Raw genomic sequence first — 14,016 nt, forward strand, 5'->3', positions numbered from 1 at the left:
GATACATCTTCGGAGGATAATGATGATACATCTTCGGAGGATAATAATGATAAACATGCGGATGATTATAATAAACATCTATGATGTCCTTGGGTTATGCTGATTATGATGATTATTATGATGATTATTATGATGATTATTATGATTAAGATTATCATAGTGCGGAAAAGTGTTAGATATAGTGAGGATCATTATATTGATAGTAAATTAGAAATCATTGCAGTAGTTGGACATTGCAGAGTTAGGTATGTGACAAAGAACTTGAATTTTGATTTGGTTAATTTACACGAATGTCTTTCATTGCTTACATCTTTGTGTGATGATAGAGTATTGCTAGATGTCCGCTTGCAAATTGACACGAGCAATAATTTGGCCATAAAGGACATGTGTGATGTATTGCAAATGCTAAAATCGGTTGATATCAGAAGGATAGTTCTTCACCTTTACGAATCTGAGCACCTTCATGTCATGCAAGACATTTGTCTTTACAATTACTTTATTTCAGACAGTTTGTCGAAGATCTCTGCCAGTGAGCTTGTCATAGAAGGTCTACCCCTTGGAACGTTAGACTTCATGAAAAATGTTCATCGCTATCTGAGCGGGAACAAGCGATTAAAGTCCATTGACATGACATTTTGTGATTGGCTTTTCGCAAAAAAAAGTGACGTCGAGGGATTTTTTTCATCCGGTAACATAATATTCCCTGATCCGTATGAATTTCCAGATTCAGAAATAGAGTGTAAACTAAGAATAACCACTACATTTGGACATTGTAGAGCTAATTACTTGATATACGACATCAAGTTCGATTTAGCAGGTTTGCATAGATGCTTATCGACACTTCAATCTGTTGATGATGACGGAGTATTACTTGATGTTTATATAAACATTGACATTAAGGAAATCATAAACAGTTATGACATTGATGACTTATTTCGAAGTGTAGAATTAGTTGATGTAAGACAGATATCGATTAAGGTGACCAACTCTGATGGCATAGACATGGAAGACTTGCGTCCCCATATTCCCGGGATTATAAGTCGTTTTCCAAAGGTGTCTCCTGATAAGGTCGTTATTGAAGGCTTATCTCAGTTTGGCCTCCATTGAAAATGTTCATGACTGCTGTAATGTGGTGCTGCACAAAACAAAGCATAGTTTTCTCAAAATCACTTTTATTGCAAAGATTCGTTCAATTCTAGGTAAAGATTAAAGTATTGGTTTTGTTCACCAATCAGCTTGTCAAGCAATTGTAAGTAGGCTGAAAAGAAGTGCAAATTTATGCAAATCACCTGGTTTCCTGTCTTCTCTTTTCTCTCAATAGAAAAATTTAAATAATATATAACAAAATGACAATATTTTTTGGTAATAAAGTTCTTACATTTTGAACAACAGGCATTTTAATTTTGCTTCTCATGACTATTTATCACTTTTTAACCCATACCATTTTAGAATAAGGGTTATAGATACTGCAAAATAAACAGTCTTTCTCTCCTACATGGACTCGCGTTTGACGTATATTAAATTTCAGAAAAGAGTATCGTTGCTTTTTCGCGTCTTCCACGGCACCAGGACCCGACACTTTGAGTTTGTGTTAACTGCATGTTGTGGTACGACCACAGTCCACTGTAAAACCGGTTTCCGACCTCAGAGCTGCTTTTAATAGTTCAAGGCTAACATTAGTAACAAACACTGTTTTGTTGTGCCAGGTTAGAGTCCATCGTTAGGCTAAAACTACATATAACACCAGACAATATCTGGCATCTAAAACGATTTTTTTCTAATTCAAGATAAAGGTAGTAGTCGGCAAAAAACTGAACTGAATCGATTCTGACACGAAACTCGAACAATTCTAACAGCGACTTATTTGGCTCCGCGAGCAGGTAAAACAGATGTGAATCTGTGACCACTGCATCATTCTAAAATCGCGACGGTCTATAGTTTTGTACAAGTAATGAAATACGTGAATTTCAGTCAAACAGTTTAATGTCTCGTTCTCTGATATGTTGAAGGAGATTCATCGTTCTTCGGTGGCGACTGCCCGTAGAACAACTATTTCTCAGCGTAATTGAATTCATCCACACGAAAAAGCAGTTGCTGATTCGAAAAAAAGCACGTTCGTGACTGCTTATATTTTTTAAGTTCATGAAAATTGTTCTATCATTATCCTATTTTTGAATCGCGATTATTAAATAACTATACCGACTTAAATTTTCGCTGCGAATTATCGCATACTTTTCAATCGAGATTAATGTAGCAAAATTGTACGTGCGTTACCCGCATAGAATTTAAATACAATACGTTTCCAAACCAGGCAGAGCAGACACCGGCGCCATTTTCTCGCTATAAAAGTTTGAACTGTAAGCATATTTCTAATTTCTACTGAGAGGAATGTTGCTCGACCAACTGTCGAAACAAAAAGACGTCGCAACCATTTCCATAAAAAGGTACAAAACCTGTGGTGACGTGCAGGTACGTAAGCGGGAGTGGGTTAAGATGCCAGACTTCACTGGACATTTTCGGAGTTATCAGTCGTTTTTATCTTCAGTCGCAATTACATATAGTACAGAGTGGGTGCAGACAAACATGTAAAATGTGATCAGAAAAAGACGTAATTTTAGGATTTTCGGCAGTAGGCCAAGTTTGATTTGGTTAGGGTCAGTTTTGAGTGTCAGACTTTACTTGGCATTAAGTCACGTCACTCGTTATTGGAATCGAATACGTTTTGGTTTTCGACTGCGATTAATCTTGAATGCTGTACTTTATTTGGCAAACATGTGAAACAAAGACGTACTATTTGAATTTTCAGCCGTTGTTTGTTTTGTACGGGAACAGTTTTTATTGATTACGTGTTATAGGAAAACAAGGTAAAAATAATATAAACTACAATGAGTAGCTTCTCAATTGCGCGCAAGATGTACCACCAGCATTTGTTCGCGAAGCTCAGTCTGGTGTTGAATGAGTAGCGTTCTGCATTTATACCCTGCTCGCTTGCGACTAGTTCTAGTTCACACTTTTTTTAAACGCAACGGAAACTGCAGTTTTAGGTGAAATGTAACTCTCACAATTTCAACTCTCCTCTCATTCCCGGTCGTATGCTTGATATTTCGCTTTTGTGGACCATGCTTTCGCTATCGACGGCTACCTTCGGTAGCCACGACATACTTCCTGCTGGCAATTCGGAAGAAGACTGGCGCATGCGCAATCCTACGGATGAAATTAACGTCATCTACTTACACTCTTGAGATTGTCTTGACTAATCTAGAAACCGTTACGACATAAGAAAAACGACGGCACGCGAACTGGCCTACAATTTTCAGTTTTGTTAAAATCTAACACATTTCCAAGTATGTTATGGTTTCAAACTTATCGTCCGCTCAAAGGCCATATTACACGGATTCAAAATTTACCATTAAACAAAAAATGACCAAAATCACCCAAGGAAGATGGGTCTCCCCATTAAATTAATATTTTATCATTCAAACCTAAATTGAGTTTCCTACCTCAAATATATGTCCCTACATTCTTCGAGTAAACAATGGCTACCATAATTAACATTAGAATCTCCACTTTTTGAAATATATACTACCACGGAGTTTCCGTGTTATCTTTGATGAGGAATATTTCTCTGACAAACTGTGTTGGTTACATTCAGCACTAGCTTAACAACAAAAGGAGACCACAGCAGCTGACCAAATAACTTTGCGTGTAAGCTTTAAAATGCACTTACTGCGAACTGCAAACAGCATAGTTTGGGTATTGCAGAACCTTACACGATGAAGAACATCAATTTTGAATGGGTTAGTTTTCCTTGATATCTCTCAATACTTGTGGGTGGTGATAATTAGAGATTATACACATCTATCATCGAGAACAATGGAAATTTGCGCGCTAAAATAAGCCGCGCAGACGGCCACTCCATAATATTCGTTGTCTCTTTAGCGTTCCCAGCCCCCGATATGCAGTGCATCTTGCAATTGTGGTTTCATATGTGCGTTCACTGTTGAAGGGGTTTTAAATGATCAATTTGACGGTTGCTAGATTACGTCTCGCGAAGCGCATCCTAGATAGATTCCACACTTGTGCTAGTAATTGCAAGAAATTGTTGACATTATGCAAAACGGTCAGTCACTAGCGTAAAATGTGCAACAATACCTATGATTGTTATACAGAAAAAGATGCATTCACTCGGATATCTTGCAGTGGCACATATCTCGCCCGTAGACACCTCGTAATTTTGAGGCTTGACGGAAACTCTGTTCTGTTGTCTGCGTCCTTGAGATCGAATAAATAGTATTGCATATGGGAATAGCGGGCTTGAGACTGATAATAATTATATAAAACAAAGAGGTATAGATGGGCAATCACAAATTGGAACTTGGTCTAAACAAATTATAAGCTTGAGCTCCTAAAACTATAATGTCTCAACTGAATATGGAAAACAAGAACTTAAAGGTTTAATGAATAAGGTTGTACTGGTATATAATTTGGCATTTGTAAGCCATCTTCAGCTCAAATTGTCTATTTCGTTCTACTTCTTAGACACTGGGTTGTTGTAAGGACACACCAGAATATTATTGCTCGAAATTGGTTACTCATACCCTGCCCATTAATGTTTGGAATTATATTAATCTGAATGCCATATTTTAAAATAAATTAAAATCGCTTTTGTATTGTCATGAATCAAACATCAGTGTTCCGAGGCCATTTCCTCCTTTATTGTTGACGTTGAACGATGTCATATTTATCAATTCTTTACTTTTAACTGCAATGAGACCAGCAGAAATAAGTTGTTATGCTATTTCTATTAAATTCCAATGCAATAAACTTGAAAGTATAGTTTTTTGTCACTTTCCTGTTATCATGTGTTTCCAACGTTTACACTTTAACAATGTACGACAATGACAGTTATGAATTCGAATTATTCATGGCATTTACAACTAGAACCACTGGCTTTTTCATACAAAACTACATGAACTCTATTTTCATTTTCAAATTGCCATATCCTGGGTCAGCTAAGCAGTGTACCTTTGACTTACGAAATCCTTTTCTGTACTATGGTTTTACAGAAAAGTTTAACAGCATCATAATTTGTTTCTTAAATATCATTATGTCATGATTCTGAGACACTGGGTTACATGAAAGTCACAATAGAGTATTATTGCTCGAAATTGGTCCTCTCATACCCTACCCTGCATTGGTAGAAAATATATTAAATAGATTCTCATATTTTTAAGTAAATGAAAATCGATTTTGTATTGTCATGATTGAAAAAATTGGGTTCTGTGGCCTTTCCTCCTTTATTGTTGACATTGAACGATGTCATATTTTTATCTCTAAACTTGTGTTTGCCATGAGACCAGCATATGTTTTTGCTATTTCCATTAGATTTAAATGCAGTGAACTTTGAAGTTTTGCTTTTTTTTCAAATTTCCCGTTACTATGTGTTTCCGACGTTTGCCTTTTAATCGTGTGCGACAATGACAGTTTATGAACTTGAATAATGCATAGTATTTACCTACTAGTACCATTGACTTTTTTCATACGAAGCTACATGTCTTACGAAATCCTTTCCGTACTGTGGTTTTTACAGCAACTTTTAACAGCATCATTATGTGATATCATTATGTGATGCTTTTTTATTAAGTTGTGTACCAATGATTTGGAAATTTTCTCAAGAACGATTGAAGATGTAAATTGCACTGTTCTGTTTTTGTAGTCAAAGTTTTTTCTCTTTGTTCCGCTCATACCCTACCCTGCATTGGAAGAAATGATATAAAATAGAGTCTCATATTTTTAAGTCAATGAAAATCTATTTTTGTATTGTCATTGATTCAAAAAAGTTGGTCTCTGCGGACATTTCCTTCTTTACTGTTGACGTCGAACGATGACATATTTTTTATCTCTGTACTTGTGTTTGCCATGAGACCAGCAGATATAAGATTTTTTGCTCTTTCTATTTTTAGTTAACTGCAGTGAACTTTAAAGTCTAGTTTTTGAGTTAATTTTCCTGTTATTATGTGTTTCCAATGTATGCTTTTTACCATGTACGACAGTGATAGTCTATGAATTCAAAACATTTATAGCTTTCCCCTACTAGCACCAATGACTTTTTCGAGCAAAGCTTTAAATTGCCATATCCTGGGTCAGCTAAGCAGTGTACTTTTGTCTTTCAAATTTGTTGCCGTATTGTGGTTTTTACAGCAACTTTTAACATCATCATAATTGTTTATTGTTATATCATTATGTGATGAATTTTTATTAAGTATTGTACTTTACCAATGATTTGGAAATTTTCTCAAAAATGATTGAAGATGTAAATTGCACTGTTCTTTTTTGTAGTCACAGTTTTTTTCTCTTCATTCTATAAGTAATCACCGCATGAATATACGAATACTTTTATCATACACTTGCAAGGTTCTACTTGAATTCGAGAGCTAATTTGTGCAGGAACTGATTATTTAACACTGAACAAAATGTTTGATATGCGTTCAGTATATTTACGTATATGGAACACAATTTAACAACTGTACAGAGTCAGTATATGTGTATATTGTTGTATTTCAAGCATTTTTCCCGGTGTAACATAGATCAAACATCGTTTGACCTGTTGAGAATGTATCACTTATATTATATTCTTAACATTGGCATTTTAACTTTTGATTTCAGCTCCCTGTTATAATGTCAGCTTTTGGAAGTTTCAAAATTTTTGTTGAGAAACTTGCGATTAAACAAATTGAATGTGTTTTTACAAACATTCAGTTTTAGAGGAATAAATTACAATGATATATCATTGAAAGATATGAAACTTGTTCAAATCATTTTTTCTTAGATATTTGATGTGTCAGTCGTAGTGACTCACTCTGAGTCATTCACTACAGATTTACTCACAGATTTCGACTCCTAACTTATCTTTGAGCATTGGTTATGTGGAATGCTGAAAAGTGATGAAAGTGACATTAATTTTTTTCCACGGGACCATCGTTCTTTATTTGCTAAATTCCAATTGTAAATATCGTCACATAATTATATCTTTTTCGCGGAGCCATACAACTTCGATCCGAAGAAGTTTGATTTAGATGGATCGAAATTATAGTCGAGGATTGAAAAAATATTGTCGCGATCTCGGTTTTATTTCCCAGAATTACTTTCATTAAATGAGTAAAACGGCCCTTCGCCCTGGAGATATACAAATGTTTATTGAGGTACTTTCATTCATAAATCCGATCAAGTTGGAATTTTGATACACTGAATGCCATCTCAACCAATCAGACTTATGGATTCGGTCAAATGAACTTGTCAATCATTGTCCCGTGCTGCCGTCCCGACGCAAAAGGAAGTCTGCCATCGGCTGGCAAGGGGGCTTCACCGCGCGTGACAGCCCTATTACTATTACCGGAGTTATTTAGAAAATTTTCTAATATATTTATGGAGGGAAGACAACAACAAGATCGAAACAGCAATTCTTATTCTAGGAGGTGTCGTGGATTTCAAAATATCACGAGATAACGAAATTGGCGAGCCCGAAAAGTTCAATTCGATGGCGCCCACTGCACTGTGAATGAACCAGATCTACGTACGTAGCCACAACTGACCGTCACCACCGGTCGACCGGTCTCACCCGATGTCAACTCGCCAAGCCCGATCCCGGCCGTCAATGTTTATGTCTTCCGAACTTTGATGTTGGCAGTGACACATATCTCACCCGTAGATACCTCCTCATTTTGAGGCTTGACGGAAACTCTGTTCTGTTGTCTGTGTCAACTTTCGATAATACATCAACAGCGCTGCACTGAAGAGTTTTCGCTACAGCGCTATGCTGCAGGTTCGATTCCAATGGAGAATTCTTATGTGATGAAGGAAACTTAATGTTGTTCGTCGAATGATTCGATGGGGATTTTTGCCTTCTATGTCGCTTCTCGAAGATCATACCGTACATGTTTATTCAGCTGAACTTTACATTGAGGTGCAGCTTTCGGGTTAATCGCCAGGTTTAACGTTCCACCGTGACATTTAGCCGTCCATCCGACTAGACTGGAGCGTTAACCGCGACGGCATCCCCATTCTATTCTTTAGAATAGCTACTCTAAATTTCGTTGGACATGGCTTCTATGTTTCCATGTCTGAATTTATTGCATTACCTTTTCGAAAAAATGTAACGAGAGCACGGCATCGATCGCGACAGATCAGTCATTGCACGAAAGCGTCACGGTGCACGATGATGTGCAGGAAAAAAGTTCCGGTTGATGACGCAGAACAGGGGTAATTCGGATTCCTTATCCGTCCTCTTCTACGTCACACAGGTGGCTATTTGGGCCAGTTAATGTGATAATCATGGAAATACTTCATTCTCTGACATTTACAAAGTAGAAACATTGATATTGCTCTTGTTGTTTCAACAAGCAAAAAATATTTGTTGGCAGTTGTATTTTGTTTTCATTCCCACGGTACTCATTCTTTATCATAAACTTAAAGGGAAATTAAATAGTTTGTGCAAAAATAAAGAAAAAAGGGGAAACCTTTCAATTGTTGGTTGTCTTACAAAGGAATAATAAATAAAGTCCTGGAAATCTGAGTTTAGGCACATTCCTCTCTTGGCTATAGGAAACAATAATAAACCATGGTTCTTTACAGCTGCAGTGGTAACCGTAATGCATACGCATCATAAAACTAAATACTTTTTTAAGTTGTCTGTGTTATCAATTCCCCGGATAAATCTTTTTTAGGGAAATCTATCTGATGAGGAATGGAACATATCAATGTCAATGCTAAATGCTTCTTTTCGTTGAACTTTGATGGCAATATGACAAGTAAACTTTTTATGAACCGAAAAAGTATCAATCGATGGTCAGATTCTTAGTAGGAATGAGTAGTCAACTAGTCGTCTGTACTCATCTCTCACAGAAGTCATTTTCTTACTCCACGACCAACACTAACTCGGTTTCATTGGCATGCCAGCTCAGACCCCCTGCTGTTACTGATAATGAACTTGAAACAGGTACATGAAAACCAGCGGAAAGTCTCAACGGTAAAGTATCACTTTTTTACTTTCAGTCGGAATAAGAAATTCATAAACCAAATATGACAAAAATTATGTTCAGAGTCTATCAATGAGAAAATGTATAATACAGAGTCTGTTAAGTGGACACCAAGCTTACTCCAGACTTAAACCGCAATCCCTTCCAAGTGAAATATTCTGCGCACCAATGTAAAGAAGAAATGAATAATTTGATGGAAGTAAAAACACAGATACAATAATTTCTTTATCGTTGTTTACTCTTGCAGTGTTGTTTATAGTGCTGTGAATTGGAGGTCAAGAGCTCAACAGTTGGACTGATATGTAAAGTTTCGATTACTTGTGCATGTCTGAGATACAACACCCTGACTTAATTGTGTCTTATTGTGGCTAAGAAGTTCTCGCTCACTCGTGACCATCTGAAATTCTGACGGCCCTTATTGTGAGCTTGTCTGTTGTCTTGTGACAGTTGTGACTATAGATCAATGACTCTTTGATAAGAGATGCATCTGTGTAATATCTTCCCTCGGGTGTTCAAAATGTCAGGTACGTAAGAGATATAAACCATTGCACGATAATACAGTTTAATGACAGTGTATTTAAACGTTACTTGGAACTTTATAATGCTCAGCGGTCCATCAACTAAGATTTTCTCACCTTGACCTTGTGAAATTTAACGTCATCTGATAACCTTTTACAATACCAGCATACGAACGGGATCGAGGAAGCAGATGCGAATATTCGTAAGAGTAATATGACCTGCATCTAGTGACATAATTGGTTGGTGGGTTGAGATGTCAGAATATCTGATTGTGCCTTTCAGTGCAGCCACCAACGTCTAAAAGTAGAGAAATTAAATATTGAGATAAATACTCAACTAATTTAATTTTCTTGTGTTTTCCTGTGTTGGAAGTTAATTATCGTCATAAGAAGAAAATGACACTAACTGGTTTGAAAAAGAACTATGTATGAAACCATCCATTCCTTGCCTAGTTTCTTGTCACAAGTACACTTTTTCAGTTGACCATATCAAAGTTCGGTCTTTCGCGTAATAAGTTTATGTCCATCGAGCTCCGTTATTGAACCACACAGGAATGCGGCCGCTTGTTTCAATCTCTACGTAATGTTCAGCTGACGAAGGTGGTGAGTTCAAATTCGAATAAAAAATATTTTGTATACACAGAGAGGTAACCAGATAAAGGATCAGAGACAGTCTCAAAGCTAACACGGATATGTAAAGAATGCATACAAGTTTTTATCAAAAACTTTTGTCGAAAACTTTTGTCGGAACTGCGCCTGGGCGAGTTTCTTGTTTACAAGCAATGTATTTGGTGCACGATATCAAGATGCACCTCATCATCATCGCTGCAACATTTAAATTATACGATGATAGATTATGACAGACATGTTTTAACTGACGTCAATCACCATTTTGCCTTGGATACATTGTTGCCATGGGTCGTATGGGTCCCATACGACCTTTTAGGGCAGTTCCGACGACTATATCCCTTCAAGTCAACATCGTACAATTCGTTCAAAAGCAGAGATAGCGATCTCAAATCCGATGTTACGAACTTTCGATGAAGTTTTGAAAAATAAAAATCCTTGTATGGATGATTATTTCATTTTCTTTTGTTTTCATGTTTTATTTTGTATTTTTAGCGTAGCAGTTATCTCAACATTTCTCTCTTATTTAATACAAACCCATTAGGCCAGGGGTTTTCTTAGCGATTAACTCTTTGAACCCGGCTCGGAAAAACAATTCGTACAATGTCATACAAAACCCCCTGGCCTGGCCCGCCAAATCCCCAATAGGTTTGTAATTTTGTAATTGAATATTGTCCGACTTAAACCAAGTCTAAGACCTGCCCTGCATTCAGGAAGTACAACAACATCTCCCGTGTCAAAAGCTATGGGTTGCCAACCATGGCCTCGTGTGTGTAATTTTGCGTGAGGCATTGTGCTTCTTGCTGGTCTAAATATATATATATATATATATATATATATATATATTATTATATATATATATATATATATATTATATATATATATATATATATATATATATATATATATACACACACACAATTTTGATCATTTTAGTGATTTTTTGCTGTACTATGCATAGCATGGTGTACAACCAATGGTGACCGCGCGATCAAATCCCATTTGTTCGCTGTGACTGCGTGTAAACTGAGCGACATAATGTGCCGAGTGTATTGTCTTAATGTTCGAGGCCTTACACGAGTTTATAAATAGAAATTCACCACTGACGTTCGTTTCTAATATTAGTATATTACTGTTACATTATCTTGAGTCTTACAGAGGCGTTTACAAAATGAGGGACCACTTCCATCTCACTCCGATGGAAGTTGAGAAGATGTATGGTTATAAAAGATTATTTTAATCAACTTCCACTACAGAGAGGCCTTAGTGATATCAAACACCTGAATACCGCGACACACCCGTACATGTTAAGCAATCAAGGCAGAGACGGGAACGGCATCATGAAGGCAAGAAAACGGAAAAGGGACCCCGAAAGTCCACAACAACACACCGATGTCCACAAGTGTAAACGACAGCCTGCGAATGTCAGACAAAGGATCATACGACATCCAAACTTTAACGCTGATGCTCGATGATTTGTCGTCCGATGACAGCATTTTTAACAATACCGATGACACGCAATTTTTGGATTCCCTTGACGACAACAGCGGCTCAGATAATATGACGTCCTTGTCTTTATGTGCAAGTTTTCTCAAATTCTCTCATTTTACTCTGTTGCCGCTGACTGGCGATTGGTTCATGCCAAAATGACTGCAGAAACGGTCTTCCACACAGAAATGTTGTAAAGAGCGAAGGGAAGCTAATGTTAAGAAACGCCAGTAGTTATAAGTATATGAAGCGTTAATCGGTTTTCAAGGCACGTGAAGTTCGAAAAACTAGCAGCTCACTTAATCACAGATGTGTTTATCTCCGTGATCACAGACACTGCCAATCTATATCTGTATACAAATGCAGGTATTTTTATTGTGTTGTCAGCCAATATTCTACTCGCTATGTCAATCATGATCAGGATTGCTTGATCAGAAACTTCCGCAGTTATGAACCGTGGCCCTTTCCGAGAACTAACGGTGGCTAAAATTCACATTGCATTTTACACGCTTGTGTAGACGGCGACTGGATGCCCTAGCAGTCCCGGCAATTTGGTGGAACAGTTGAAACGTCATCTCTTGTTTATCTAACATGTTACTTTTCTGTCATGTATATTTTATCCTGCCACAAAATTTTATAATTTATGTACTTACTCTGTTGCCGCTGACTGGCGATTGGTTCATGCCAAAGTGACTGCAGAAACGGTCTTCCACACAGAAATGTTGTAAATAGCAAAGCTCAAGGGAAGCTAATGATAAGAAACGCCAGTAGTTATAAGTATATGAAGCGTTAATCGGTTTTCAAGGCACGTGAAGTTCGAAAAAACCTAGCAGCTCACTTAATCACAGATGTTTTATCTCCGTGACCACAGACACTGCCAATCTATATCTGTATACAAATGCAGTTTTTATTGTGTTGTCAGCCAATATTCTACTCGCTATGTCAATCATGATCAGGATTGCTTGATCAGAAACTTCCGCAGTTATGAACCGTGGCCCTTTCCGAGAACTAACGGTGGCTTAAATTCACATTGCATTTTACACGCTTGTGTAGACGGCGACTGGATGCCCTAGCAGTCCCGGCAATTTGGTGGAACAGTTGAAACGTCATCTCTTGTTTATCTAACATGTTACTTTTCTGTCATGTATATTTTATCCATAATTTATGTACTTACATCGATATAGATTTTATTTCAATAGCCTAGCTAAATATAGAACATAGCGCTCTATGGCAAATTATAACCGATTGTGAATGGCAGGCGGTTGGACTCGATTAGTATGATACCAATTTGCAAATCCTTAATGTGTCTGTATTTTTCTGATTTTTCCCCTGTTTATTATTGGGAAAGAAATATCCAAACCCATCCTACTCTGTCGAAAGTGCTGTTCACATATAGGCCATTAAAACGCCTTTGAAACGACTCCAGTCCAATACTGGAGTAAAGTTATGTGAGGACGCTCCAAAGTGGTTCAGAAACGTTTCAAATTTGAGACGGTCAAGCCGGCAAGACCTGAGACGGATAGGGATTAATTTTAACCACAACTCGCTGTGTGGACTGACTGAGCCGCTTTAGAGCCGTTTTCAACGCCCTCACCAACCGACATTAATTTTCTTTCGCCATGGCTGCCGAACAGAGTACTACATCTCGTGGCAACAATTAGTCTGACGATGAGATCAGTCTGCTAATCGCAGTCTGTGCGGACGAAAGAATACAGAGAACGCTGAACGGAACCTGGAGAGACAGCCTCGTTTACAAAAAAGTGCTGAAAGGGCTCTACAAAAAGGTTTAAAGCCGCAATTTTCAATCCCAGGTTCTTGCATTAGTGGAATTCTCCTCATAGTCAAACACTTGACCAGTACGATGTTTGATTTCTATAACATTAATTACACAACCGATCTCAACCTTTTGTCACCTTTTGCTTATCCTGCAAACAGAGTTTATACAAGCGTTTGATTGCCGGTCGGTTCAAATCGCCAACCGTCATTGATTCCCCGCCACCAACGCTCGACTTTCGTAAAAATTTGTCTTCCAGTCGCGTTAGAATTTGAATATAACCACAAAGTTCGATCGGCAGCAGCTCCGCGCTGACCGCTTGGCAGTCTGTCTGCGTTTTCGCGACCAAAAACTAAAAAGTGGCATTTTCTCCGCTTGTTGCTTGTTTGGTGTCCACTTACACAATAAACGCCGCCATAGCTTCGCGTCCTTTTAAAGGGAGGCTCTGCTTTTAAACAGAACTGCTGATCAGTGCCACCATAAGATTAAGGCACTGAAACTGAAGTACAAAGAAGTTGTTGACGCCAACAGGCATTGCTGCAGTACTACATCATCCATGTCAGTTATCTTCTGA

Source organism: Ptychodera flava, chromosome 2, assembly GCF_041260155.1.
Source record: "Ptychodera flava strain L36383 chromosome 2, AS_Pfla_20210202, whole genome shotgun sequence".
Lineage (NCBI taxonomy): Eukaryota > Metazoa > Hemichordata > Enteropneusta > Ptychoderidae > Ptychodera > Ptychodera flava.